This window comes from Pan paniscus, chromosome 18 (genome assembly GCF_029289425.2).
Source record: "Pan paniscus chromosome 18, NHGRI_mPanPan1-v2.0_pri, whole genome shotgun sequence".
In the NCBI taxonomy this organism is placed as follows: Eukaryota; Metazoa; Chordata; class Mammalia; order Primates; family Hominidae; genus Pan; species Pan paniscus.
Window position 1 is genome coordinate 29,676,157 of NC_073267.2, and position 27,784 is coordinate 29,703,940.

At 53.1% G+C, this 27,784-nt stretch overlaps 1 protein-coding gene across 2 annotated transcripts in view; it reads left to right on the forward strand.

The window, feature by feature from the left end:
• Positions 1-27,784, forward strand: part of SBK1 (SH3 domain binding kinase 1) — a 65,099-nt gene that overhangs the window by 18,670 nt on the left and 18,645 nt on the right. The window contains exon 1 of one of the 2 annotated variants that reach the window (XM_034951143.3): positions 15,159-15,964. The exons of the other annotated variant lie outside the window; for it this stretch is intronic. The gene's annotated coding sequence lies outside the window, so the exon portion shown is untranslated. Of the gene's footprint in view, positions 1-15,158; positions 15,965-27,784 lie in introns of those variants that run through there. 2 annotated transcript variants of the gene reach the window in all.

Consider the following 27,784-nt stretch of genomic DNA (forward strand, 5'->3'; position numbering starts at 1 on the left):
GCACTCTAAGGTGGGGAACGGTGGCTCACGCCTGTAATCCCAGTGCTTTGGGAGGCCCAGGCGGGAAGATCACTTGAGACCAGGAGTTTGAGACCAGCCTGAGCAATACAGTGAGACCCCCGTCTCTACAAAAAATTAAATTAGCCGAGCATGGTAGTGCTCGTCTGTAGTCCTGAGGCAAGAGGATCGCATGAGCCCAGGAGGTGGAAGCTGCAGTGAGCCATGATCACACCTCTGCACTCCAGCCTGGGCGACAGTGAGACCCTTTCTCCAAAATACAAATTTTAAAAGGTACTCTGGGGCTGGCACAGACCGAGGACCTCGAGTGGACCAGCTGGGGAGGGGATTCATGTCCTGGGTTGTGGGCGATCAGAAGATGGAAATGTCGTGGTCTTGCCCTCGAGAACCAGATAGAACAGAGACAGAGACAGAGCGCGCGCCGCGGTCCCTCAGATCGTCCTGCACTACGGCGAAACGGCCACTAGAGGGCGTGTTGTGCTCACATATGCGGACCGGCCGGCAAGCGGCGGATTCCGCGGACAAAGTCTCTTGTTTAGCCACAGAACCCTGGGCTTGGCCCCAGGCCCGCTACGTCCGGGCCGTGTGGCCTCAGCCAGGTTACACAAAAGCTCTGTGACCCTATTTGGTCAGCCATAAAATGGGCACAGCTATAAGTCCGACCTTCTAAGGTGGTGTGAGGATGCCCGAGGCCACGCAGGCAGAGCAGCGTCCAGTGGGGAACGAATGGCCCCGCGAGAAGGGGAGGCTTCGCCATGGCCTCCGTCTCTCTCCGCTTCTCCTGCAGCTCCTCCGCCCAGCCCTCCCCAGGCCACATCCGGTCCCGGGAGAGAGACTGAGATCGACTTTGGGGCAGGGGAGAGAGCAGGGGGAGGTAGGCAGTGTCTAGGACAGGGAAAGAGAGGAGGCAGCCACCTCCCTCACCCCACCCCACCTCACCCACCCCGCCTTTGTTTTAGAGGCAGGATCCTGCTCTGTCACCCAGGCTGGAGTGCAGTGTCCTGATCCCGGCTCACTGCATCCTCAACCTCCCAGGCTCAAGCGATCCTCCTGCCTCAGTCTTCTGAGTAGCTGGGACTACAGGCAGGTGTCACCACGCCTGAGAAATTTTTAATTATTATTTTATTTTATTCTATTCTATTTTATTTATTTATTAATTTATTTATTTTGAGACAGAGTCTTACTCCATCACCCAGGCTGAGTTCAATGGCGCGATCTCAGCCCCAGTTTGAAATTCTTAATAATTTCATCTTTGAATTTGTAAGGGGAGTCTGATAGGCCGGTGGGGCATGTGCCCAGGCCTTGGAGCCCCTGCCTCATACCAGGCATGATCACACTCTGATCACCTCCCATAGGCAGGTTCTCAGCCAACTACTCACCCCGACAACAGTCACCACTGCTGCCGTTTGTCCCCAGCCAGGGGCCTGGGTGAGGGCAGGATCGGTGTCAGGTGTACAGCGACGTGGTCCAGGCACCTGTGAGGTCTGCACTTGCCTCATCAACCTCCCTGTGCCCAAAGGAGCATGACATTAGAAAGGAAAAAAGGGCCAGCCGTGGTGGCTCATGCCTGTAATCTCAGCACTTTGGGAGGCCAAGGCGGGTGGATCACTTGAGGTCAGGAGTTCAAGACTAGCCTGACCAACATGGTGAAACCCGCTCTCTACCAGATGTGGTGGTGTGCACCTGTAATCCCAGCTATGCGGGAAGCTGAGGCAGGAGAATCACTTGAACCCAAGAGGCGGAGGTTGCAGAGCCCCAAGATGGCACCATTGCACTTCAGCCTGCTGGGTGACACAGCGAGACTCTGTCAAAAAAAAAAAAAAAAAAAAAAGGAAAGGGAATAAAAAACACCATCACACAGCTGGGCACTATGGCTCATGCCTGTGATCCCAGCACTTTGGGAGTCTGAGGTGGGAGGATCACTTGAGCCCCAAAGTTCGAGGCTGCAGTGAGATATGATTGCACCACTGCACTCCAGCCTGGGACAACAGAGCAAGATCTGGTCTCTAAAAAACCAAACCAAAAAAAAAAAAAAAAAAAAAACACCATCACAGGCTGGGAGAAAGAGACTGAGGGAGAAAGGAAGAAGCTTTTGTTTCTGCTCTCAGAAATAAGAGGCCCCACGTTTAAATTTCTCTGGGTCCCGCATTCTGTCACGGGCACAGGTTCAACTACTTTCACCTCGAAAACTGTCAGTGCTCCATCATGGGAGCCGTGGTTATTTAGTATCCTATGGTTAGAGAGAAACAGGACAAGCAAGACAAAGCCCAGGGGCCCCAGGGACAGCTGGTGGCCTTCGAGGTGACTGGTGCCAGGCCTGGAGACCACATTCCCCTGCCCTCCCCAGGATCCTGAGTCCAGGGTCAGCACTGAGGGCAGCAGGCTGGGGATGAGCTCCTTCCTCCCCGGACCTCAGTTGTCCCACTGTGCATGGGGAGGCGGCTGGCTTCCAGCAGGGACAGCAGGTGAGGACGTCTTTGTAAACTGAAGCACGGGGGGACATGTGGGCAGCAGCGATGGTTCTTGACCTGCCAGAGATTGCCATGGTTGCTCTGAAGGGTCCCAGAGTCAGGGGCTCAATTGCTAGGTTTATTTATTTATTTATTTTGAGCAGAGTCTTGCTCTATTGCCCAGGCTGGAATACAGTGGCACAATCATAGCTCACTGAAACCTCAAACTCCTGGCTCAATCTGGCCACCATGCCTCCCTAATTTGAAAAAAACTATATATATATAATGTGTGTGTGTGTGTGTGTGTATACGTATATATACATATATGTACATATATGTATATATGTATATGCATATACATATATACATATATACATATATATGTATATATACGTATATATGCACATACATATGTATACGTATATATGTACATATATGTATATAATATATATATACGTACATATGTATATGTATATATACATATATACACACATATATATATAAAATATATATATGTTTGTTTCAGAGATGGGATCTCACTATGTTGCCCAGCTTGGTCTTGAACTCCTGGCCTCAGGCAGTCTTCCTGCCTTGGCCTCTCAAAATGCTGGAATTACAGGCATGAGCCACCACGCCCAGCCCAAGACTCAATTTCTACCCCCATTCCTTGAAATGTTCAAAGAGGATCCAGCTTTAACCCCCTAAGGATGGCTGACAAGGGATGGGGCCTCAGTGGTGACTTCAGTCCCAGGTGTGGATATCCTCTATGGCCCTACTGTGAGACCCTGACAGTAACTTCATTTATTTTATTTTATTTTATTTTATTTTATTTTATTTTATTTCTGAGACAGGGTCTCACTCTGTCACACAGGCTGGAGTGCAGTGGCATAATCTTGGCTCACTGCAACCTCCGCCTCCCGGATTCAAGCGATTCTCCTGGCTCAGCCTCCTGAGTAACTGGGATTATAGGCGCATGCCACCACACCCAGCTAATTTTTGTATTTTTGGTAGAGATGGTGTTTTGCCATGTTGGCCAGACTGGTCTCGAACTCCTGATCTCAGGTGATCCACCTGCCTCAGCCTCCCAAAGTGCTGGGATTACAGGCATGAGCCGCCCACGCCTGGCTCCTGACAACAAGTTCAAACCAGACTCTGGGGGTAGCTACAGGTCTTGGTAGTGATCTCAGTGGCCTTAGACCCAGTGGCGACCTTGGTGACCTCAGACCTTGGTGGTGTCCTCAGACAGACCCTGGTAACAGCAGGGAGGCACCTGGCATCTCATTCCCCTCCTTCCATCCTGGCTTAGCCTCCATCTCTCCCCAGCCACTAGGATTTGAGCCATCCCCCTGGATCCAGTTAATTAGCTGAGCTCATTAACTCCCACGAGACTTCTCCTCCCCTCCTAATTAACTGACTTAATTAGGGCTTGCAGGCCCAGCTCCTCCCAGCCCCCTCCTGCTCCACCCCAGCCTGCCTCCTCCGGGCCAGCTCAGCCAAGCCTCCCTCAGCCTGGGATTGGAGCCAGGTGTGAACTGGGCCCCTCCAGCACCCAGGCCTCCACCCTGTGTCCCTCCCCGAGTCCCGGGACACCAGGACAGTGCCCCTCCCAGGCAGCAACCCAGAGTCAGGATGGAAATGGGGACAGGAGGTGGATGGAGAGAGGGATGGAATCCGGATAAAATGGAATCGGGTGGGAGGAAGAGGTAAGGCTGGCAGCTGATGGACAGGCTGGGTGGCAGGGTGGTTAGGGCCTGGACTCAGGAGCCTGCGTGGGTTCAAGTCCCAGCTAGGGTGCGCACTTCAGCAAAAGCCTCAGCCTGTCTATGTCCCTGACAGATGATGATAGCATCCACACCCTTGGGGTGGTAGCGAGGTTTAAATGAGCTCATTTGTGTAAAAGCCTTAGAACTCAGCCTGGCACAAATCTGTGCTTGTTAAATAAGTGGGTGGGCATGAACAGAGGCCCCCTGAGGGCGAGAAGCTGGAGAAGGGGAGGGAACAGCCAGGTGGGTGTCCCAGGCAGGCTCTGGGGGGTGGCACAAATGGACCGGGCTGGGAAGAGCCATGGCCTGGGTGAGGTTAAAGGGGTAAAAAGTGGGCTGGAAGGATTCAGGCCTAGGTATCCTGTTCCTCCTCTGAGGGTGGAAGAAGCTGACCTTGTTGGTTCATTACCTATGTCCTCTGTGCCTCAGTTTCCCCATCTGGGGGAAGACCCTAGCCTTGTGAAAGTACCTGGCATATCCCAGATGCCTAATCAAAATCTAGACTCATCCCTGAGATGGGAGGTGACCCAAAAACTATTTGGAGGGAGGGGCTTAGTGAAAGTGACCTACACCTCCCCTGGGACCCAAGCGAGGAAAGTGTGCTGTGCAGGCAGCAAGCTGGATGCAGGTTAGACATCAGGTGGGACTTACCGGAGTTGAGGAGTGCAAGATCTCGGCTGCAGAAAGGAGGAAGAGGTGTCTGAGCTGCCGGGTGGGCTCTGGGGAGAGACGAGTGGGCATTCGCACTGAGGGGAAGGGGAGAAGGAGCCTGAGCACCAGCTGGCTCTCAGCTCACTCAGCTCCCGTCACCCCTCAGATCTCAGGGCGGCCATGCCTTCCTCCGGGAAGCCCCCGAACTTTGTGTCTCCTCTGTACCCCGGTCTCAGTAGGAATTTTACATTTGTTGGCATGATTAGTGCAGTGTCTCCCTCACTAGTCTGGGAGCTCCTGAAGGCACGGACTGTGATTTTTAGCCTGCCCTTTCATCCCAGAGTCTTCACATTTTGGGGGCCTGGGAACAAGTGTGAATGAATGAATGAATGAATGAATGAATGAATGAATGAATGGAGTGCCTTGGCCCAGAGGTTCCTGGAGCTTGGAGGGAAAGGGGCCCCATATGGCAGCCCAGGCAGCTATGAACCCACCGAGCCCCTCACATGGCTCCAAGAATAACCATTCTTTGAGGGCAGGGGCTAAACTCCAAAGACCCAAACCCCTGCTTGGGGTAGGCTGAGCTTCCTCTGAGAATCCCCAGCATACCCTGGGGTGCTGAGGAAATATAGTGACTGTATGGGACAGAGGAGACGGTGTTTAATTACTCTCGCATTTTTATTTATTTATTTGTTTGTTTGTTTGTTCAGAGACGGAGTCTCGCTCCATTGCCAGGCTGGAGTGCAGTGGCGCGATCTCGGCTCACTGCAATCTCTGCCTCCCGGGTTCAAGCGATTCTCCTGCCTCAGCCTCCCGAGTAGCTGAGATTACAGGTGTGCACCACCACACCCTGCTAATTTTTGTATTTTTAGTAGAGACGGGGTTTCACCATGTTGGCCAGGATGGTCTTGATCTCTTGACCTCGTGATCCGCCCGCCTCGGCCTCCCAAAATGCTGGGATTACAAGAATGAGCCACCGCGCCTGACCATACTCCCACATTTTTAAACCCTTTATTTCTGGGGGGTTGTATGTGACAGAGACCAAAGTCCAACTGACTTAAGCACAAAAAGGACTTGAGTGGGTCATGTAACTGAAAAGTTCAGAGTTTCAGGCATAGCTGGATCAAGGGGATCAAACGATGACAAGGATTCTCTCTTTACCTCTCTTGGCTCTGCCGTCTGCTGTGTTGGCCTCCTCCTCTGAGGGGTTCTTCCTGCTTGCGGCAACTCCAGGCTTACACCCTACTGCTTTTCAGCGCCATAGAAAGACAGCTTCTATCCTACCAGCCTGGCTCAGGGAACAGACCAATCTCAGAAACAATTGCTAAGGCCATGGGGGTGTTATACACTGATCAGTGGGGGCTGGGTCACAAGTCCTCCCCTACAGTCGAACAAGTGAACCCCACCATTGGAACCCCTAATGGGTAGGGAAGGATGTATCAGGGAATGTGGGTTCCCAGAGGAAACGGGGGTTCTGTTACCAGGTAGAGGACAGAGGCTGTGTAACAGAGGAATATGTGGGCATCATGCCAGACCCAGCTGGTCACTGTTCTAAGTGCTAGAAATTGGTGGCAGACATGTCATTTCCCCACCCCTTCCCCACTCCGACCTGCCAGCATCCTCATCTCTTTTTCCCAGGGTCTTCTCTGGCCTCAGCCTGCTCTGCTGGCATCCAGGGTGCTGCCTCCCCTCCTCCCCACTGCCCCAGCAGCTCTCCCCGGTGACTGACAGGCAGAGTATCAATACCCCAGCTCCTTTGCCTTTGGATGCGGTAACCCTGAGCAGTGTGTTGTACGCTGTCTCTGTGAGTTCCTCAGTGGGGTTCACCTCCCATTGCCCACGGTGGTGACTGAGTTGGTAACACAACACTTGTGGCTGTCTTCCTGTCTCACCCACCCGACCCACCCCTCCACTACCTGGGATCACCTACCAAACAAACTACTTGCTCTAGAATCCTTGTCTCAGGGTGTGTTTCTGGGAAACCCAAACTAGGACATCATTAAAGCCAGCCCCCTAGGGATGTGTTCCAGACAGCGCTTGTTTCCTGCCAAATGTCTCCGATTCCTGGGGCTGGTTTTGCTGACCCATGCCTGTGGAGGAGCTGGGATGGAGCCAGCTCTGAGAATCCTGCCTCCTTCTGGGAATTCCAGGGGATGCCCCCTGCTCCCCCAGCACACACCCCCATGGGCATGGGCGGGGTCAGGACCCATCAGATCCTTGTTGCATAGCTTCCAGGGGCAATGGCCTCGTCCCAGTCCTAAGGAGCCCAGCACCCAGAGCCATCGTGAGCAGGAGGTCAGGGTGGCGGGGGCCAGGGAGCCAAACTTGCTACCTAATCCTAGTGCTTCTCAGAGTGTGAGAGAGGAGGGCATTTCCAGTTGTTCTCAGACCAGGCTTTAGAAAACACAAATAATCAGGCCGGGCGCAGTGGCTCATGCCTGTAATCCCAGCACTTTGGGAGGCCATGGCGAGTGGATCACTTGAGGTCAGGAGTTCGAGAAAACAGAATCACATAGTGAAAAACTTCTTTCTTTTTCCTTCTTCTTTTTCTCCTCCTCCTTCTTTTTAAGATCCCATTTTAAAACACTTCCATGGAATAGTTTTTACTTATTTTGGAAACAGTGAAAGAATTTACACAAAACTGTAAACTGTGCACACACCTACAGCTATAATAGAAACAGTGTCAACATTTTATCACATTTATGTCAGAGTTTTTCTTTTCAGAGATAGGGTCTCACTCTGTTGCCCAGGCTGGAGTGCAGTGCCATGATCACAGCTCACTGCAGCCTTGACTTTGTGGGCCCCAGCAATCCTTCTGCCTCAGCCTACTGAGTAGCTGGAACTACAGGTGTGTGCCACCACATCCGGCTATTTTTCGTAGAGGCGGAGGTCTTACCATGTTGCCCATGCTGATCTGGAATTCCTGGCCTCAAGTGATTCTCCCTCCTCAGTCTCCCAAAGTGCTGGTATTACAGGTGTGAGCCACAGCACCTGGCTCGTGTGTCAGATATTTTTAATTTTAAAAAAGATAGGGCTGGGCTTGGTAGCTCACGCCTGTGATCCCAGCACTTTGGGAGGCCAAGGCAGGCAGATCACGAAGTCAGGAGTTCAAGACCAGCTTGGCCAGCATGGTGAAACCTCGTCTCTACTAAAAACACAAAAAATTAGCCAGGCACGGTGGCGTGCGCCTGTAATCCCAGCTACTCGGGAGGCTGAGGCAGGAGAATCACTTGAACCCAGGAGGCGGAGATTGCAGTAAGCCAAGATTACACCACTGCACTCCGGCCTGGGTGACAGAATGAGACTCTGTCTCAAAATAAAAAGACAAAGGATAACAGATAAAGATGAATTCCTATTATACTCCCCGCACCAGTCCTATTTCCTTGGTGCCGTCCCGAGGGGCAACCACTCTCATGATTTTAGGGCTATTCTTCTCATCACTTTTATTTTTTGTAGAGACAGGATCCCACTATGTTGCCCAGGCTGGTATCGAACTCCTGGGCTCAAGCAGATGCTCCTGTCTCAGCCTCCCAAAGTGTTGGCGCGAGCCGCCACATGCAGACCTGCAGCTGTTCTTCTTGTACGGGGTTGGCACACTTTCAGCTGCAAAAAAGCCAGAATTCCCAACTCAAAGTGGCTCCAAGTTCAAGCGGCTCAGCAGCTCCGTAACGTCACAAAGAAGCAGGTTCTTTCCCTGGGCACCGTCACACTGTGTTTCCCCTCATCAGTGGCTTCCTTCTGGCCATGGTCACAGAGTTGTATTTCGGCAGTGGAGAGCTCATCAGTACTTGTGCTGGGGCACTGTTTCTCACTGCAGAATGTACACTCCAAAAAAGGATGGAGAGATTCCAGGATCCATCACCCACTCCAGTGCTGCACGTCCCGGGCACCTGTGCTATCTTCCATCCGATCCATCTTGGGTTCTGTTGGACCTCTTGGTTTTCCTATCAGCAATAACTTGGCCTGTGTCTTCCAGTGGTCCCAGGGAGGAGGTTCCCCGCTACAAAAGACCATTGTGTCCGGCACAGTGGCTCACACTTGTAGTCCCAGCTACTCAGGATGCTGAGGCGGGAGGATCTCTTGAGCCCAGGAGTTCAGAACCAACCTGGGCAATAGAGCGAGACCCCTTCTGAAAAAATAAAAAAATCACAGGCCAGGCACAGTGGCTCACGCCTGTAATCCCAGCACTTTGGGAGGCCAAGGCTGGTGGATCACCTGAGGTCAGGAGTTCGAGACCAGCCTGGCCAACATGGTGAAACCCCATCTCTACTAAAAATATGAAAATTAGCCAGGCATGCTGGCACGCACCTTTAATCCCAGCTACTTGGGAGGCTGAGGCAGAGGAATCACTTGAACCCAAGAGATGGAGGTTGCCAAGATCACGCCACTGTACTCCAGCCTGGGCGACAAGGTGAGACTCCATCTCAACAACAACAACAACAAATCATAAATGTGGACCAACAAGCCAGGAATGCCTTCTCTCTGTCATGACTGGAGACACAAAGAATCAAGAGCATCACAGGACATGCTGGGGAAATCCCCAAATGCCATCAGTTTCCCAAAGCCTGGAGTCTATCAGTATGGCCAACTGAACACAGTGGCTCATGCCTGTAATCCCAGCACTTTGGGAGGCCAAGGCAGGCAGATCACCTGAGGTCAGGATGGCCAACATGGTGCAACCCTGTTGCTACTAAAAATACAAAAATTGCTGGGCATGGTGGCAGGAGCCTGTAGTACCAGCTACCCGGGAGGCTGAGGCAGGAGAATTGCTTGAAGCCGAGAGGTGGAGGTTGCAGTGAACCGAGATCGCACCATTGCATTCCAGCCTGGGGGAGAAGAGCAAGACTACATCTCAAGAAATAAATAAATAAATAAAACTAACTAAATAAATAAAAATTAAATTAAAAAAAGAAAAGAGACTGGACTAGGTAGCTCACGCCTGTCATCCCAGCACTTTGGGAGGCTGAGGCGGGCAGATCACCCAAAGTCAGGAGTTTGAGACCAGCCTGACCAATATGGTGAAACCCCATCTCTACTAAAAATACAAAAAAAAAAAAAAAAATTAGCTGGGCATGGTGGCACGTGCCTGTAATCCCAGCTACTTGGGAGGCTAAGGCAAGAGAACTGCTTGAACCTGGGAGGCGGAGGCTGCAGTGAGCCGAGATTGTGCCATTGCTCTCCAGCCTGGGTGACAGAGCAAGACTCCATCTCAAAAAAAAAAAAAAAGAAGAAAGAAGGAAAATAAAATCATGGCTAAGTTTTTTCTTTGTGTTCCGCTATCCAAATTATACCCATCAAGACCCTCTCTGGAGAGGTGGCACCTTTGAGCTGGCAAGAGTGGCTTATCCCTAGGCGTCAGGGACAAAGGACTGCACCATTGCAGGCTGCTACTTCTTTTTTTGTTTTTGTTTGTTTGTTTTTGGTTTTGTTTGCTTTGTTTTGAAAGACAGAGTTTCACTCCGTTGCTCAGACTGGAGCGCAATGGCACAATCTTGGCTCATGGCAACCTCTGCCTCTCCAGTTCAAGTGATTCTTGGGCCTCAGCTTCCCGAGTAGCTGAGACTACAGGTGCGTGCCACCATGCCCAGCTAATTTTTGTATTTTTAGTAGAGATGGGGTTTCACCATGTTGGCCCAGGCTGGTCTTGAACTCCCAAACTCAGGTGATCTGCCCACCTTGGTCTCCCAAAGTCACCACTTCTGTGCCTCTCTTCAGATGTGTTGTGTTGGTTCCATCCTCTGAGAAGCAGGCAAGGTGGGCCAGATGTGCAAACGATTTATTGAGGAAAACCCTTGGGAGGGACCAAGAAGGAGGGAGGAAGAGGAAGCTGGGAAGATCATCAGACTGTACTAGATCTAACACGTGGAAAAGAGAGACAGAAGGAAGGATGATGGGAGAGGAAGAGTCTTCAACTGCAGTGCAGTGAGAAAGTTTTTACAAAGTCAAGGGGGAGTCCTTGATCCAAAGCTGCCTGTTCGAGGAGTCCTGTGTCTCCACGAACAGACGCGCCTTAGTTCTTTGGCTGGGATCAGCTCGTGGGAAGCAAACCAGAGCCTTCCTGTGTGAACCACAGATGGGTTTCACAGCTGCTGCCCTTGGTCAATGACTTTTCCTGAAGTCAGAGGTCTGAATGGCACATTTTCAGGGCCGTCACCTTCCATCCCTTGCACTACTCAGCTCTACCATGGATCCTGTGAGCCTCTCTTTCTATGGGAAAACTTTGAAGAGGGAGATTAGTGGAACATGCTAGAGCCCCCGCCTCCTTGCTGCAGTTATCGAGAGGCCATAACCAGCGCTTGTTCTTTCTTTCTTCACTATCCATTCTAAATTATCCACACTCTCCACCGTCGCCTTGGCAGTCCTTGGTGGGTTACCTGGTGATGTGACCCGACCCATCAGTCCTGAGGGACCTAAATTATTGGTTATTGTAACCCATGGATCACTGGATTCCCATATATTCCTCCTTGTCCTCCCACTGTAAAAGCAGCCCTGCCCTCTCTGCTGACCAGGGTCAGTTAGTGCAGCCATGCTGGTGCCCTCTCTTCTCACCTGCTGGTCCCAGAACACATGGAGTCCAAAGTTTCCCAGCCCCGGCCATAGCTTAAATTTAATGGGACCCATGCTGTGTCCCCTGGCTAGAGTATACCCTCTTTGGGGACCAGGACTTCCCTCCCTGTAGAACTGAGAGGGAGTCGGGAGGGGGACTTAATTACCCACAATGCATGCCAGCAAACCTTTACTAACTGCACTATGGGTAATCAAAGCCCCAGATAAGGAATCAGGGAAGGTTTCCGCAGAAGGTGGCCTTGAACTGGGCAACCCTTGATAACTGTGGCTAGCGGCACTGCGAAGCTTGATTTGACTCCTCCCCTCTCTAGGTCTGTTTCCTCCTCTGCAAAAAGAGGAAAGTGCTCTCTAAGTGCTAACATTCTGAGACTCAGCTTTTAGACACAGGAAGATGTTTTCTTCCTGCTTTCTCCCTCTCCAGCCCCCTCTTCTGCACACCCAATAACTCAAATCCCTCTATTAGTTTATTTACGGCACTAAGGCCTTGGAGAGGATTACAACAAAGTTAGGATGAAATCCGAAACTCCTCTACATTGGCAGGACAAGGAGTGTGGGAGAGGAAGGGAAGACACAGAGTTCTTAGAAGAGAACTTGTTTGGAAAACAAGGAGGAAGGGAAAGGTGTTCCAGACAGAGGAAACCGAGTAGACAAAGGCGTGGAGGTATCAAAAGCAGATGTCAGGCCGGGTGAGGTGGTTCACACCTGTAATCCCAGCACTTTGGGAGGCTGAGGTGGACAGCTCACCTGAGGTCGGGAGTTCAAGACCAGCCTGGCCAACAATGGCAAAACCCCGTCTCTACTAAAAATACAAAAATTAGCCAGGCGTGGTGGTACACACCTGTAATCCCAACTACTTGGGAGGCTGAGGCAGGAGAATCACTTGAACCCGGGAGACGGAGGCTGCAGTGAGCCAAGATTGTGCCATTGCACTCCAGCCTGGGCAATAAGAGTGAAACTCCATCTCAGAAAAAAAAAAAAAAAAAAGAACAGATGTCAGGGCTGGGCGCGGTGGCTCACACTCGCAATCCCAGCGCTTTGGGAGGCTGAGGTGGATGGAAGGCTTAAGCTCAGGAGTTCAAGACCAGCCTGGGCAACATGGCAAAACCCCATCTCTACAAAAAATACAAAAATTAGCTGAGCCTGGTGGTGCACACCTGTAGTCCTAGTTACTTAGGGGGCTGAGGCGGGAGGATCACTTGATCCCAGGAGGTTGAGGCTGTAGTGAGCCATGATTGCACCACTACACTCCAACCTTGGTGACAAAGTGAGACCCTGTCTCAAAAAAAAAAAAAAAAAGACAGAGGCAGATGTCCTAGAATAGCGTGGCTGAGGTCAAGGCCGAATGGAGAAGAGAGGTCCTTTGTAGGGGAATGGAGAGCAGGCTCTAAATGTTAAGGGCTTTGAATGCCAGGATAAGTAAGGTTAGACTTTACCCTGATGGTACGCAGGAAGTCCTTGGCAGTTTTATGTAAGACAGCAACCCAACCCCATTTGTATTTTACAGACCTGATGATCCCAAAGGATTTGGATTCTAGAAAAAAAGACAATCACCAGGCACGGTGGCTCATGCCTGTAATCCTAGCACTTTGGGAGGCTGAGGCGGGTGGATCACTTGAAGTCAGGAGTTTGAGACCAGCCTGGCCAACATGATGAAACCCCGTCTGTAGTAAAAATACAAAAATTAGCCAGGCATAGTGGCACACGCCTGTAATCCCAGCTACTCAGGAGGCTGAGCCAGGAGAATCACTTGAACCCCGCAGGCAGAGGTTGTGGTGAGGCAAGATCGTGCCATTGCACTCCAGGCTGGGCAGCAGAGCAAGACTCTGTCAAAAAAAGAAGGAAGGTAGGAAGGCAGGAAGGAAGGAAGGAAGGAAGGAAGAAAGGAAGGAAGGAAGGGCGGGGAGAGAAAAAGAAAGAAAGGAGAAGAGAAGAGAAGAAAAGAAAAGAGAAAAAAGACAATCTAGACAGAGGCAGGAGGCCGACAAGTTAAGAACTGAAACAATATTCTCAATGGTAGAGGTTGCCAACCTATGGCCTGGGGGCCAGATTTGTCTGCAAAGTGTGTTTCATTTGGCCCATTCAATATTTCCGAATTTTGGGAATTCGTTTCAAACATTTAAAAGTTGGAAGATTTCTGGATTTCCTGCTTCTCTTTGAATATCATCCAGCCACGCACAGCCCACGATGTCTCCAGTTCCCCTCTTCTCCACCCTCTCTATCACTTTACATGCGACCCCAGTCGCTGATGTCTGCGCCTGTAGGTACTTGAGTTTGCAATCCCTGGCTCCTAAAGCTCTGGAAACAGTCGGGAGTGGCTGGGAGGATTACGCTGGGTTGAGAAAACAGCCTGATCAAAAACTTAGAAGAAATAGGGGCAGTCATAAAAAATGATGAGTTCATGTCCTTTGTAGGGACATGGATGAAGCTGGAAACCATCATTCTCAGCAAACTATCGCAAGGACAAAAAACCAAACACCGCAAGTTCTCACTGATAGGTGGGAATTGAACAAAGAGAACACATGGACACAGGAAGGGGAACATCACACACCAGGGACTGTTGTGGGGTGGGGGGAAGGGGGAGGGATAGCATTAGGAGATATACCTAATGCTAAATGACGAGTTAATGGGTGCAGCACACCAACATGGCACACGTATACATACGTAACAAACCTGCATGTTGTGCATATGTACCCTAAAACTTAAAGTATAATAATAATTTTAAAAAAGAATAAAAAAGAAATGCTTTTGAAGCTTGAAGCTAAAAAAACAAAAAAAAAAGAAAGAAATAGGGAAGGCGTCCTATGGGGGCTTTCTCACTAGGGAAAGAGTGAGCTGCAGGGAGGAGAAAGAACAGGGCCTGGAAGGACGAGCTGTCCCTATCTCATCTCTGTCCCCATCCACCCACTTCATCCAGGCCACCAATTTCCGGTTATCAAACAGACAATGCAACATCCCTTACACCTGCTGTACCTCTGCCTAGAATCTCCTTTCTTCCCTTCTATCCGGCGAGCAGTTCCTCCCAGCTGCACTCCTGGACTAGTCACTGCCTATTTGCAGCAGGGATCGCAAAGGCGACCTCAGTTGGATAGGGCATCCACCCAGGCCCAAGTTTATGACCTCTTCCCCAAGAAGACTGTGAGTTCTCTGAGGTCTCGCTGGAAATAGGATGCATGGATGGATGGATGGATGGATGGACGGACGGATGGATGGATGGATGGAAGCGCAGGCAGGCAGGCGGAGGAACAGGCGGACGCATGGATGAATGAAATGCATATCCGAATGCAGAACCTGGATTTGTTTTCCCTCCTTCAAACAGACACAGGCTCCGCCCCACTAGCACAGACCGGGACAGTCTGGGGCAGTCTCGTCCCGCAGGGCCCAGAAAGCTGGACCAGGTGACCCTCTCAGACTCCCCCGAGTCCTCTGTAACCTCGTTCTCGCCCCCTCGTGGGCTCTGACCTAGAAAAGGAGTGGGGTGGGTGGGGGGTGGTGGGTGGGAGCCAGCTCGGGAGCCACCGGCGCTAGGACCCAGCGCGGCCGGAAGGGGGTGGGGGCGCCGCGCGGGGAGAAGCTGCGCTCCGCGGCGCGCGGCGGGAGGGCGGGCGCGCGGCGGGTGAGCGCGCTTGCGCGAGGGCGCGCGCCGAGCGGGACGGACAAAGGGGCGGGCGGCGGCGCGCGAGCCGGAGGGCGGAGCCGCGGGCCGGGCGGGCAGGTGCGCGCTGGCTGGAGGGCGGAGCCGCGATGCCGCGATGGAGCGCAGCCCGGGCGGGCGCCGGGGCCGGGGCCCGAGCGCCAGGCGGAGCGCGAGCTGGAGCCGCAGCCGGAGCCCGGGCCAGGCCGGGGGCCGGGAGCGCAGAGCCGGGCTGCTCGTAGCGGCGGCGACCGAGCCCCCCAGCGGCTGAGGGGCTTCCAGCGCCCGCCGGTGGCCGGGACCCAGTAAAGCCCCCGCAGCCGAGGAGTGCGGGGAGCCCCCTTCCACATCCAGGATCCGGCGAGCCTCGGGGAAGAGGGGGGGCCCTCCCGGATCCGACACCGAGCGACTCCCCTGCGGGGAAAGCGGAGACTTCCTCGGTGTTTAGAAGACAGCAAGCCCCCTACGGCACCGCAAGGACTCCCCCTCCTCAGTCTGGCCCCCCCCCCAAGACCTAGAACGCAGTGCCCCCAGGCCGGGATTGCGAGAACCCCCTCCCAAGATCCGGTCATTACAACTCCACACCTCAAGACAAGAAGACCCAGCTCAGAACGCCCCTAGGTCAGGGGATCCCAATTCCCCCCAACTCTGGTACATAGAAATCCCAAATCTAGGCAGCCGGGGACAGCAAGAGACACTCTCACCAGCAAGAAGCCTCGGGGATTCCCCCCCTAAAGCTCCAGGACTTGGGCGACTGAGCCCCTGGCGGCACCGCTTGCACCCCGGTCCATGGTCGTGGCGCCCTGAGCCCCCGGGGCCGGGCAGACGAAGACCGCGACGGCGCCCAGGCCCCCTGCCGCGGCGTCCCCGCGGCCCCAGCCCAGGTAAGCCGGGCCCAGGTGAGGGGCGGCAGGTGAGTGGCCACCGAGGTCCCCATAGCCCTGCAGGTGGGGAAGGAAGTATCGGGTTGCGCGCTCCCCCTTCCCCAGCGTCGCCATGGAGCCGAGGCTGAAGGACGTCTCTTTGTGTCTCGCTTGGAGGAGCCGCCCCCTCCTCCTCTCCCTTCCCCCACCCCACTCCCTAGCCTTGAGGCTCGGGCGCAGCTCCCCGGCCCCAAGGGGGAGTGGTGGTGGAGCCCGTTGTGCCATGGAGAGGGGGGAAGAGGGCGGAGAGTCCCCCCCAAAAGCTGCGAGCCTGGAGGTTGGACCCCAGGTCCTTGGAGTGTGAATACCCCTCCCCCACGGCCAAGCTGAGCTTCTAGTGAAGTCCCCCCGAGAGGGGAAAATTTGGGGGTGCCCACAGGTGAGGGGGGCTGCCTTATGTGGCCCTGGGTGATGGCTGGGGCTTCGGGTGTGTGTCTTTGTCTGTGAGAGTGCGGGGAAGGGGTGTGTTTGAGCGGATGAATGGGAATCGCATCTTCCCTATGACTCTGCTGCCCGACCCAGGCCACACTGGCGGTCTTTACCTAGACCATACTTTGTACTCCCTGTGGGACAGGGAGGGAGTAAGTACCCCCCAAAGTGAGGCGCTAGTTTCTGGGGAGGAGAGGTAGCCTAGATGAAGAAGCCATTTCAGGTCAGGGCACCGTTCTGTTCCCATTTGTCCCAGGGACAGCAACCCAAGTCTTTCCCTTCCCCTCCTAACCTGGAGAACACCCAGGTTAAACCAAGGGTTGGCTCAATGTGTCCCAGACAACCAAGGGCCAATTCCAGGGTCTCACTGTGGCTTTCCAGGTGGTATACACGGCCGTACCCCAGCCTGGCCCTCAGTGATGTCCTGAACCCCAGGCTCTACCGCATATGGGGAAGCCGAGAGACCCTAGGGGACATTGTACCCTGAAATCCTGAATCAGATCCTGAGAAGGGGCTGGACTGCATGGAAGGAACACACTCTGGGCTGCTGGGAGTTCCTCTCATCTCTTCTCTCTGAGCCTTCTGCAGACAAGCAGTGATGCTGGACCCATTTGATAGGTGCACAAACTGAGGCTCGGGAAGGCGGGACCCAGGATACAGCTAGCCCTGCCAGTAGCTCCTTCACTTATTCATTCAACAAACCTGTCGCCAATGTCTGTGATGGACCATGCGCTAGAGTCAGGGTCCTTTTCCCCACTTCATTCCTATCTCCTTTCTTGATGTCTCCTGATCATCAGACCCCTGGGCACGTCCCATTGGGCCTGTTGAAGTGGACCGGGCCAGGTCCAGCTGAGAGATTCTTGACCCTACACCTGAAGCACCTGATCCCTGTCCTGCTACAGCCTTGGGAGCCCTGAGCCTGGGTGGCTGACTCCTCATCTCCCACCTTCCCAGCACCAAGTGCCCCCACCCCCACCTGCTGCTGGCACTGACCCAAGGGTGAGGATGTGACCAGCTGGAGACGAGGGTAGGGGGCACTTGATGCGGGCAGACCTCTGGCAGCCTCTCCTGCCAATTTCAGGACAGTTGAGGCAGCCACCTTCAGCACAGGCTGTGGGGGAATCAGGTGCCCTGAAGACTGAGTGACCTTGGGCAAGCACGTGGCCCTTCCCAGAGAAAATGACAGAGAGTGAGCCTCTCTGCAGCTTGAAGGGCGGATGGAGATTGAAATTGGGCAGGACAAGCATCCAGGTTTGCTCTACCCATTGCTGAAGGAGTTCATTTCCCCCTAGTGGGGGTTCCCAGAAGCCCAGGGCTTTGTCACACACCCCACAGGCAAGGCAGTGGAACCAGAGGCTGAAGAGCAGAAATTTGAGTCACTGTGTCCAGGGCAAACTGTGAGGAGGCCAGAGGAGGACAAGGAGCAAGACCTCCCCTCCTCACTAACCTGCAGTGGCTCTCCATTGAGTCCAGAATCAAGTCGCTGAGTCCAGATAGTCTCTGGACTGCAGCCTGGCCCTAAACCACCTCTCCTAGCCCATCTCCTCCGTGTCCTCTAATTCTCTGCCTCCGTCACGTGCTCTTCCCCTGACCTGAAAAGCCCCACTCTAGGATGGCTCCGGAGCCGTTTTCTGCCTCCACCTCCCTTTTTGAGCTGACCTGAGCTGGCACGTAGTAGAGAGCTGAATTTGATTGGTTGGTGGTTTGGTGGCTTGGAGGTAGTGGCGTGTGTCTACATGTGCAGTGAGAGTTTGTCTCCACATCTAGACTCAGCTCCAGGAGACGGGAACCAGGTTTGTCTTGTCCATACTGCATCAGCATTGTCTAATTCAGAGCCCAGCGTATGGTAGGGCACGTGCTGTAAAATACAGCCTATAGACGATTTTTGTTGGTCCAGTGTATTTTACATGTTTGTCTTTGTTGTGAGTGCTTAAAAAAAGTCAGGGGGAGGCAATTTCACATACAAAAGCTGATTTTTGGATCTTCTTGAAAAATCAGATGATGTGGCAACCCCAGGCCACAGCGGGAGAATGACCACCTTCTTTAGACAGGGCCCTTGCCTTCCAGTCCACCCCCAGGCAGCCATTCGCTCCCTTAGGTCACCTCCTGGCCCCTGATGCTGGCATCTGGGTTTGCAGGCCCAGAAAAATCTTTTTTTTTTTTTTTTTTTTTTGAGACAGAGTTTCACTCTTGTCGCCCGGGCTGGAGTGTAATGGCGAGATCTCAGCTCACTGCAACCTCCAGCCCCTGGGTTCAAGTGATTCTCCTGACTCAGTCTCCTGAGTAGCTGAGATTACAGACGCCCACCACCACATCCAACTAATTTTTTTTTTTTTTTTTTTTTTTAGACAGAGTCTCGCTCTGTTGCCCAGGCTGAAGTGTCGTGGCACAATCTCGGCTCGCTGCAACCTCCACCTCCCGGGTTCAAGCAATTCTCTGCCTCAGCCTCCCGAGTAGCTGGGATTACAGGCACCCACCACCATGCCTGGCTAATTTTTTGTATTTTTAGTAGAGACGGGGTTTCACCATCTTGGCCAGGCTGGTCTTGAACTCCTGACCTCGTGATCCACCCGCCTCGGCCTCCCAAAGTGCTGAGATTACAAGTGTAAGCCACCACACCCGGCCACACCCAACTAATTTTTGTATTTTGGGTAGAGACGAGGTTTCACCATGTTGGCCAGACTGGTCTCGAACACCTGACCTCAGGTGATCCACCTGCCTTGGCCTCCCAAAATGCTGAGATTACAGCCACCATGCACAGCCCAAAAAATCTTTGTTCAGTGGGCAACCTTCGTCTGTGTGTGTTCTGCACTCATGGGTGTTCCCTCCCACCCCCATGGTCAAGTTAGAACGTGCACAGAATAGTGTCCATCCAGGGTCTTAAGGGCTATGTGGTGAAGTGAACCTGAACTTCTCCAGCCTGGTTCCACTTTCCACTCTTGATCCCATCTTGCACTCTTACCCCTGAACTAGTGACATCCAGCAACCAAAAACCTGTTTTCTCTGTCCCACTTGCCCCGTGTGTCCCAGGGACAGCAAACCCGAGTCCTTCCCTTCCCCTCCTGACCTGGTTCTAGGTGCAGGTCTTGCTCAGGACTCTTGGGGCAGGGCTGCTGTCCAGGGTTCCGTTCACCCCTCTGTCCACAGAAGAACTGGATGAAAGCTTCTTGTAGCTGTAAGTTTCTTCCTTCTAACTTTCTAGGACTAAGTCCAAGCTGGTCTAAGTTTTGGTCAGGCAGGAGAGCTGGGGGCCTAATTATAGGAGTAACTAAAAAATATTGGTCAGGTGCGGTGGCTCACACCTGTAATCCCACCACTTTGGGAGGCTGAGACAGGCGGATCATTTGAGGTCAGGAGTTTGCGACCAGCCTGGCCAACATGGTGAAACCCTGTCTCTACTAAAAATACAAAAAATTAGCCAGGTGCGGTGGCATATTCCTGTAATCCCTGCTACTAGGGAGGCTGAGGCAGGAGAATTGGTTGAACCCAGGTGACAGAGGTTGCAGTGAGCCGAGATTGTGCCACTGCACTCCAGCCTGGGTGACAGACTGAGAGTCCGTCTCAAAAAAAAAGAAACAAAAGTTGACATTTCCTGAACAGAAATGAAACTGATGGGCATTGTGGAGTAGCTGGGCTGGGGGCCAGCAGCAGGCCCCTGTCACTGGGCACAGTTCTAGAAGGGAGTGCACCCTTTTTCTGAACACAGGTCTCCAGCAACCTGAGGTCAAAGCAGATACCAGAGCACCATGGAGGAGAGCTCAGGCTCTGGATTCTGCCTGGGCTTGAAGCTCACTGAGATGCTGTGTGACCTTCAGCAAGGCACTTACCCTTTCTGGGCCTCAGTGCCCTCATCTATAAAAGAGGGATAATACTATCTTGTAGGATCATCAGGGGATTAAGCAGGCTAAAGAATGGAAGGGACCTAGGACAGGGTATCCCATATCAAAAATGCTCACTAACTATTGGCCCTTATTAAATGGGGCGTCGGCAGGTGGGTGACTGAGGCTCCACAGTTACTCTTCCTTGGGAGCTGGTCTAGGGAGGCAGAGGCTTCTGGTTCTGTCCTCAAGAAAGGGAAGGGGTCTCTGGGAGGCAGGATAGCATTGTGAAGTGGAGCTTGCCCCTGCCCCAGGTGTGGGTGAGGGCGGAGGCCCTTCCTGAGCCTTTTCTAGCACTCTGCCTGAGGGCTGGGACCGTGGTTTTGTGGGTAAAGCCCTCCTCCTTCCCAGCCTATGCTTTCCACATGAGGCGCCTGCTGCCTTCTGCTGGAGAGTTTCCTGGAGACTTTCTGCCCCAGAAGGATGGGCCCCAGGCCAAAGTCTTCCCCAAACCACCCCTCCCCTGGCTCGCCTCCTGCTCCCCCTTTCAGGTCTCAGGAAGGGGTGGCAGCTAGGCCTGGAAAGGCCAGTTAAAGTCCCCTCTCCTCCCCAGCCACCCTCCCATCGCCCCACAATTGCTTGGCCATACCTGGAGAGAGGACAGGTCCAGCTCAGCCCCACCTTGGGAAACCATGTAATGTCAGGATTGGAGAGGAAGCAGTGGAACATCTCCTAGTGTCAAGTGCTCAGTGCTGGACGGCGTTTTCTCATTTAGCCCTGAGGACAGCACCACGTTAACCCCAGAGTCAGGATTTGCACCCAGCTGTGTGGGCCACCAAAGGTTTGTGTGAAGCCAGTGTCTGAGTGCCCGGGTTTGAAGCCCACCTCCACCATTCTCTGGCTGCGTGACCTTGGGCAGGTCAGTTGTCTCCTGGGCCTCAGTTTCCTCTGACGTAGAATGGAGACAATAATAGCTGCCACTTCCTAAAGTTGTTGTGAGGATTAAGTGGATCTGTTGCAGATGAAGCGCTTGAGCAGGGCCTGCTGCTTAAGTGTTTGCTCTGGCCTTCCCTGCCAGGGTATGCAAATGAGCTGATCCAGGCCCAGGGAACTGCTGTGATCTCCCACTGCACTAGCACTCCTTCCTCATGGCTTTAGGCAACCACCAGAGGGGCAGAGGATGTTCCAACTGCCTCTGGGCTTTGGGATGGCCCCAAGGGGCTGGGAGACAGGGCAGGGGTGGGGCTGGAGGGGACCATCCTCCTCCTTCTGATCTGGGCCCAGAGAGGCTGTATAGCGCTGGGCCCCCACTGCCTCCAGGGCAGCTTTTCTGGGTTTGTTAGGGTCCCCCACCATAGCCAGAAGGGGTTTACCTATCCATGAGCATAATTTGTGACTTTCTGAGCCAGGGCTCAAGGCCTTGCAGAGAGGAGACTTTTCCACCTTGGGAGCTCAGGTGCCTGCCAGCCCTGACCCTAGGTGTCTCCAGGAGGCACAATGGGGCTCACAGATAACACAGCTTAGTGGTAAAAAACGCAATCCCTAGATTCAGCTGGGTGACCTTGGACAAGGTGCTTAATCTCTCTGTGCCTCAGGTCCCTCATCTGTAAACAAGGGGGATGATATTAGTACTTGCCTCTTAGGGTCATTGTGAGGAGTAAGAGAATGAATGTAAAGTGCCGTGAATGGCACCCAGTACCCATTAAGGGTTTGTTGTTCATATAAGTCCTCAAAGCCCTGAGCAGAAAGGGAAAGTTAGCCCCATCTTTACAGATGGAAAAACTGGAGGTGTATGGGTGAAGCTGTTTCCTCAAGATTCCGCAGCTGGGATTTAGGGAAGAGTCTGCCTCCCTTGATACCATTCACACATGGTCCACAAGCCAAGGCCAGTCAAATGGACCTGATGGGACCTCGCCTGAGCTCCAGGGCTAGATTTCCTGCCCCACGCTTCCACTTACACGGGGCCATGGCAGTGAGAACTGTGTCAGGGAGGAATCTGCAGCTCTTGCCCCAGGCCTCCCCGAGAAACCTCGGAGTTTCTGAGTCTGATCGGGTCAGGTTGACACTGTCACTTTTCACTTCTCCAGGCCAGGTTGGCTTCAGGAAGGGTTTGTTCAGGTTTGGGGTTTGGAGTGCATCCCACTCGGAGTGGAAGCCAGGTCCCCGCCATGGCCTCGGAGGCCCTGAATGACAACAGCCATCCCTTCTCACCTCTGCTCTCATCTCCTGCCCTTCACTCCCTTATCCCTGTGCACACAGCAGGTCCCACCTCTAAGCCTCCACACAGTGCCCTCTGCCAGGAGAGCCCGCCCAGCACAATGCCCATGTGCATGCAGCCTTCTCCATGGGCTGGCCTCCCACCCACAATTCCCTTGCCTCTTTCCCGCTCTGCTGTTCCTTGAGGACTTCTCACTGCCTGACACACATCTCCTGCTCATCTTTGTCATTGTGTGCCTCCAAACTAGAATATGAGCTCTTTGAGGGCAGGACAGTTTGTTTGGTTCACGAATGTATTCCAGACCCAAAAATAGTACCAAGTACATAGTAGGTGCTCAACAAATACTTATTGAATATTTTGGAGCCAGATAGATGATCTCTATGTGACTTCTTAGCTGTGTGACACAGGACACATCACTTACGCTTCCTATCTCTCTCTTTTTTTTTTTTTTTTTGTTTGTTTGTTTGTTTGAGATGGGATCTCACTCTGTTGCCTAGGCTGGAGTGCAGTGGCGTCATCACAGCTCATGGCACTTTTGGCCTTCCAGGCTCAAGTGATCCTCCCGCTTCAGCCTCCCGACTAGCTAGGACCACAGGCGCATGCCACCATGCCTGGCTCATTTTTTTTTTTAATGTTTTATAGAAATGGGGTCTTGCTATGTTGCCCAGGCTCATCTTGAATTCCTAGGCTCAAGCCATCTGCCTGCGTTAGCCTCCCAAAGTGCTTGGATTGCAGGTGTGAGCCGCTGTGCCTGGCCAAGCTTCCTATCTCAGAGTCTCAGTTTCCTGAACTGTAAAGGATGTAAGGGGAATAATAATAGCTTCTCCTGAGATTGTCATGAAGTTGAAATGAGTCAATATATATACAGTGCTTATACTTTCAGTGGCTCATAAATGTTGGCTATTACTAATAGTACCCTAAACTGCACTGTTATTTTATTATTTCACTTTACTGAGAATGGGGAAATGGGGCCATGGAGATGGTAAGTGGCAGATCCAAAGCTTCCAGGCTAGAAATGGTGGTGAAAGCCTGAACTTGGACCGCAGGCTCCTAGGCTGGGCTGTCTTCAGTCCATCCCAGTGTAGGAGCTTAGGGAGGCAAAGGAGGTGAAGGATGCAGCTGGAGAAGGGCCCATCTCTTCTGGGGCCTCTGTTCACCCAGCCATCTCACCAGAGACCACCACTTGTCCACTGGTAGACATTCAGCCCAGTCTCCTTGCCTGTCAGCCAGTGGTGGGCACCTACTGTGCCCAGCGTCCTGCACTCCTGTTGATACCCCTGAGTGCTGGGCCACCTGCCTCACCCAGGCAGCCAGGCTGGGAAGACCTCCCCAGCTTATCCCACACCCCTGGGGGCTGCCCCGGGCCCTGCACCCTCCAGTAGCCAGGAGGATAGGACCCAGGGCCCCTGCCTCCCACAGTGGCTCACTGGGGAGGGCAGGAGAGGCTGGAGAGCCTGTTCCAGCTCTGGGCACCAGCTGCAGGAAGGCAGCGTCACAAGCTATTAATAGCCACCAAAGATGTGCCCCGAGAAGGGGCGGACTGTGCACCAGCTGGGAGGGGAGGCTGAGGCAGAGGCTGGAGCCAAATAGGAGTTCACAGCCCCGGGAACCCCAGACTGCCCCTGGTGGGGAGGGCAGTGAGGAAGAATGTCCAAGTGTCTGCAGCTTGATCTCAGGAAAGTCTGGACTCTTCCTCCCAGGCTCCTCATGTGGGAAGTGGAGGAGCGGGGTCAGGGGATCCCTACAGTGCCTTCTGCCTCAAGTGGGTTCAGGGGTGAGATTCAGCATAGCCAAATGGCCTCCATCTACAGAACAGAAAACCAAGGCACAGTGAGAGGAAGGCCTTCCCCAGGCTCACCTGCAGAGTCAACGACAGATCCAAGGTCCAGGCCCCTCTGACCAGCAACTTCTTACTGACACCCACTTTGTGCCCCATCCTGTTAAATGAGCATTCTCAGCCCCATTTTACTGATGGGCAAACTGAGGCTTAGGCAGGTGGCACAAACTGCCCAAGGTCACACAGCTAAGAAGGGATGGAGCCAGGATTTATACCCCGAAGGGAAGACAAGGAGGGGATTTGAGAATATACTCCTCCTCCTTCTCTTTGTGAGCCAAAACAGAAAGCTTGCTGGGGTCTGTATTTGTGTTGAGGACCAAGGGGAGGGAGAGGCCTTATCTAGAGGCTTGTGGGCTCCCAGGAGCCCTGTCCCTGCTGTTGTGTGTAGAAGTATGCATGTGCTACATGGGACATTTTTCAGGGAAGAAGGTCCTGAGCCTCATGGTGCCCCGTGAAGGCAGAACTAGTAGCTTACCTCATTTCACCCACTGGAAAACTGGAGAGAAGGAGGGGCTGGCCAGGGATGACCAGGGCTCCCTGGGACCAACAGCAGAGGCCAGAGTCTTTCCAAGCACCTCACTAGCCTGGCTTGGTGGCCCCCACCCTCTGGCAGTGAATAGGAGATTCCACAAGTGAACAGACTTCTGCACTGGAGTACACAAAGGTGAAGGTCGGGGACATCCTTCAGGGAAGGTGTTACAAGGCAGAGAGCCAGGCTGGTACATCCACCTCGGGACATAGAGGGAGGCCTCCACTCTGGGCAGGGTGTGAAGGGGGCTCCCAGATTCCTCCCCTGCTTCTTGAGCACAGACTGGCCTGCTGTGGGAATTCAGGGGGCAGTTGTTTTCCTCTGGCCCTTCTCTGGGGGTGCAGGCAGGTGGGCGGGCAGGTGCCACCCCTCCCTGGCACTTTCCTTGGGCACTGTCTGGTCTCCTGGTTCCTTTTACTCCCCAGACCCAACTGGATTGTACCCGGTAGGAATTTTCATGCCTACGCTACCCCTTTTCACCCAGTTCCTGCCATTCTCCTCAGAGGTTAATTCATTTATTCAACAAACATTTACTAAGTGCCTTCTATACTCCAGGCACATGTTAGCAGCTGGAGGATACAGCAGTGAACAAGACCAGACAGCAAAATTCCTGTCCTCCAGCTGCTTAAGTTCTAGTGAGGAAAAGAGACAGTCATAATAGATGTCAGAAGTTGGTACATTGTATAATACATGAGAAAGTGATACATCCTACCAGGAAAAAATAGAGCAGGGCATGGGGGGTCAGGAGTGCGGTAGGGCAACCCTGGTTGAGAAGGTGTCATTTTGTCATTTGAACAGAACTTGTAGGGAATGAGCTGTGCTGTGGATATCTAGGGGAAGGCAGAAGGACTTGCCCCCAGACAGGGGGCTGGCATGTTCAGGGAACAGTGGGGGGACCAGCGTGTTGAGCAGAGGGAGGCAGGATATGGGGGGGAGATGGGCCAAAGGGTAAATGGAGGGCCATGGTAAGGACTTTGGAACACAATGAGAGCCAGTAGAGGCTGCTGAGCCTGAGGGTAAGGGAATGCTCCTTGGCAGCTGTGTTGAGGGGGCTTGGAGGCAGGGACCAGTTAGTAAGTTGCTGTGATAGCTGAGAGGTGACTGATGATGGCTCAGAGAGGTGGGAGTGAGTGGAGAGTGACCAGGTTGGGTGCTGAGGTGGCTAAGCACCTTGCTAATGTCTAGTGTTGATTCTAGAGTTATTTTATGCAAATACAAATGAGAAACCTGTTCTTACTTCTCACTATTTCTTTTTTCTTTTTCTTTTCTTTTTTTTTTTTTTGAGACAGGGTCTTGCTCTGTTACCCAGACTGGAGTGCAGTGGTGCAATCATAGCTCACTGCAGCCTCGAATTCCTGAGTTCAAGAAACCCTCCCACTTCAGTCTCCTGAGTAGCTGGAACTACAGGCATATGCCACCACTCCTGCCTGCTTTTCAAAAAAAAATTTGTAGAGATGGGATTTCACCATGTTGCCCAGGCTGGTCTCAAACTCCTGGGCTCAAGAGATCCTCCCTTGTTGGCCTCCCAAAGTGCTGGGATTATAGGCATGAGCTACCACACCCACTATTTTCCCCCATTGCAAGGTAGCATATTAACTACCTGGGACTGTCTGGCCATGTCCCAAAGTGACACTGAGGCCCAGAGAGGGTGAGGGAGCTAGTGACAACTGCTGTGTTTCACCAAGAAGCAGCCCCTTCCTACGTGGCTGGGAGAGGTTCAGTGCCACAGCTCTGTGGGGTGGGATGGGGGGTGTTGGGCACTCTCCAGAAATTCCAAACTCACTCACCCTTTAACCTAGCAAGCCTATTTCTAGACTTTATCATACGGACTCACCTGCACCTGGCAAAATGACTTCTGTACAAGGCTACTCATTGTTTATAGTAATAGCAAAAGGTTAGCCACGACCCAAGTGTCTGTCATTCAGAGTTTGGTCAAATGAATGGCAGTACATCCATATATGCCTTTCCAGCCCTGGGGGCCTGGGTTCCAGTTCTGCGGCATTTCCTCCGTGCCTGGCTCCCTATCCTCCTGGAACCTCCCCCAGCCTCCCATTTAATGCTGGACAGGCCTTGGTGCTGTCCACGCCTGTGGTGCTGAAGACACTGGAGCTGGAGAGAGGCCTGGCGCTGCGAACCAGAGACCAAGAATAGAGAAGGGGAGATAGAGCAGTGGGACGTTCAGGGTTCAGTCCCTGGCTCTGCCACTCAGGAGCTGAGTGACTTTGGGCAAGTTGCTTAACCCCTTTGATCCTCAGTGTCCTTATCTGTAAAATGGGGCTGCCATGAAGATTGATTGACAGCAGCAATGTGAAGTCTCAGCACACTGAGAAAATAAATGGTAATTTTTTTGTTTGTTTGTTTGTTTGTTTGTTTTTGAGACGGAGTCTTGCTCTGTCGCCCAGGCTGGAGTGCAGTGGCACAATCTCGGCTCACTGCAAGCTCCGCCTCCTGGGTTCATGCCATTCTCCTGCCTCAGCCTCCCGAGTAGCTGGGACTGCAGGTGCCCGCCACCACGCCCGGCTAATTTTTTTGTATTTTTAGTAGAGGTGGGGTTTCACCGTGTTAGCCAGGATGGTCTCGATCTCCTGACCTCGTGATCCGCCCGCCTCTGCCTCCCAAAGTGCTGGGATTACAAGCGTGAGCCACCGCGCACGGCAGCGGTAATTTTTTTTTTTCTTGAGACGGTGTCTCACTCTGTTACCCAGACTGGGGTGCAGTGGCACCATCCCAGCTCACTACAATCTCCACCTCCCGGGTTCAAGTGATCCTCCCACCTCAGCAGCCATATGGTGGAACTTCAGGCCCTGAGCACCTCTGACCTCTCTCACCTGCTTCACTTTACTTCTCTGTAAGGCAAGGGGACCAGAGCTGAATTCCCTTAGCCTGCAGGACCAAGCCCACTCTCTGCACCTCCATATGACCCCTCACCTGCCTCAAGGTTTCTCCCCGC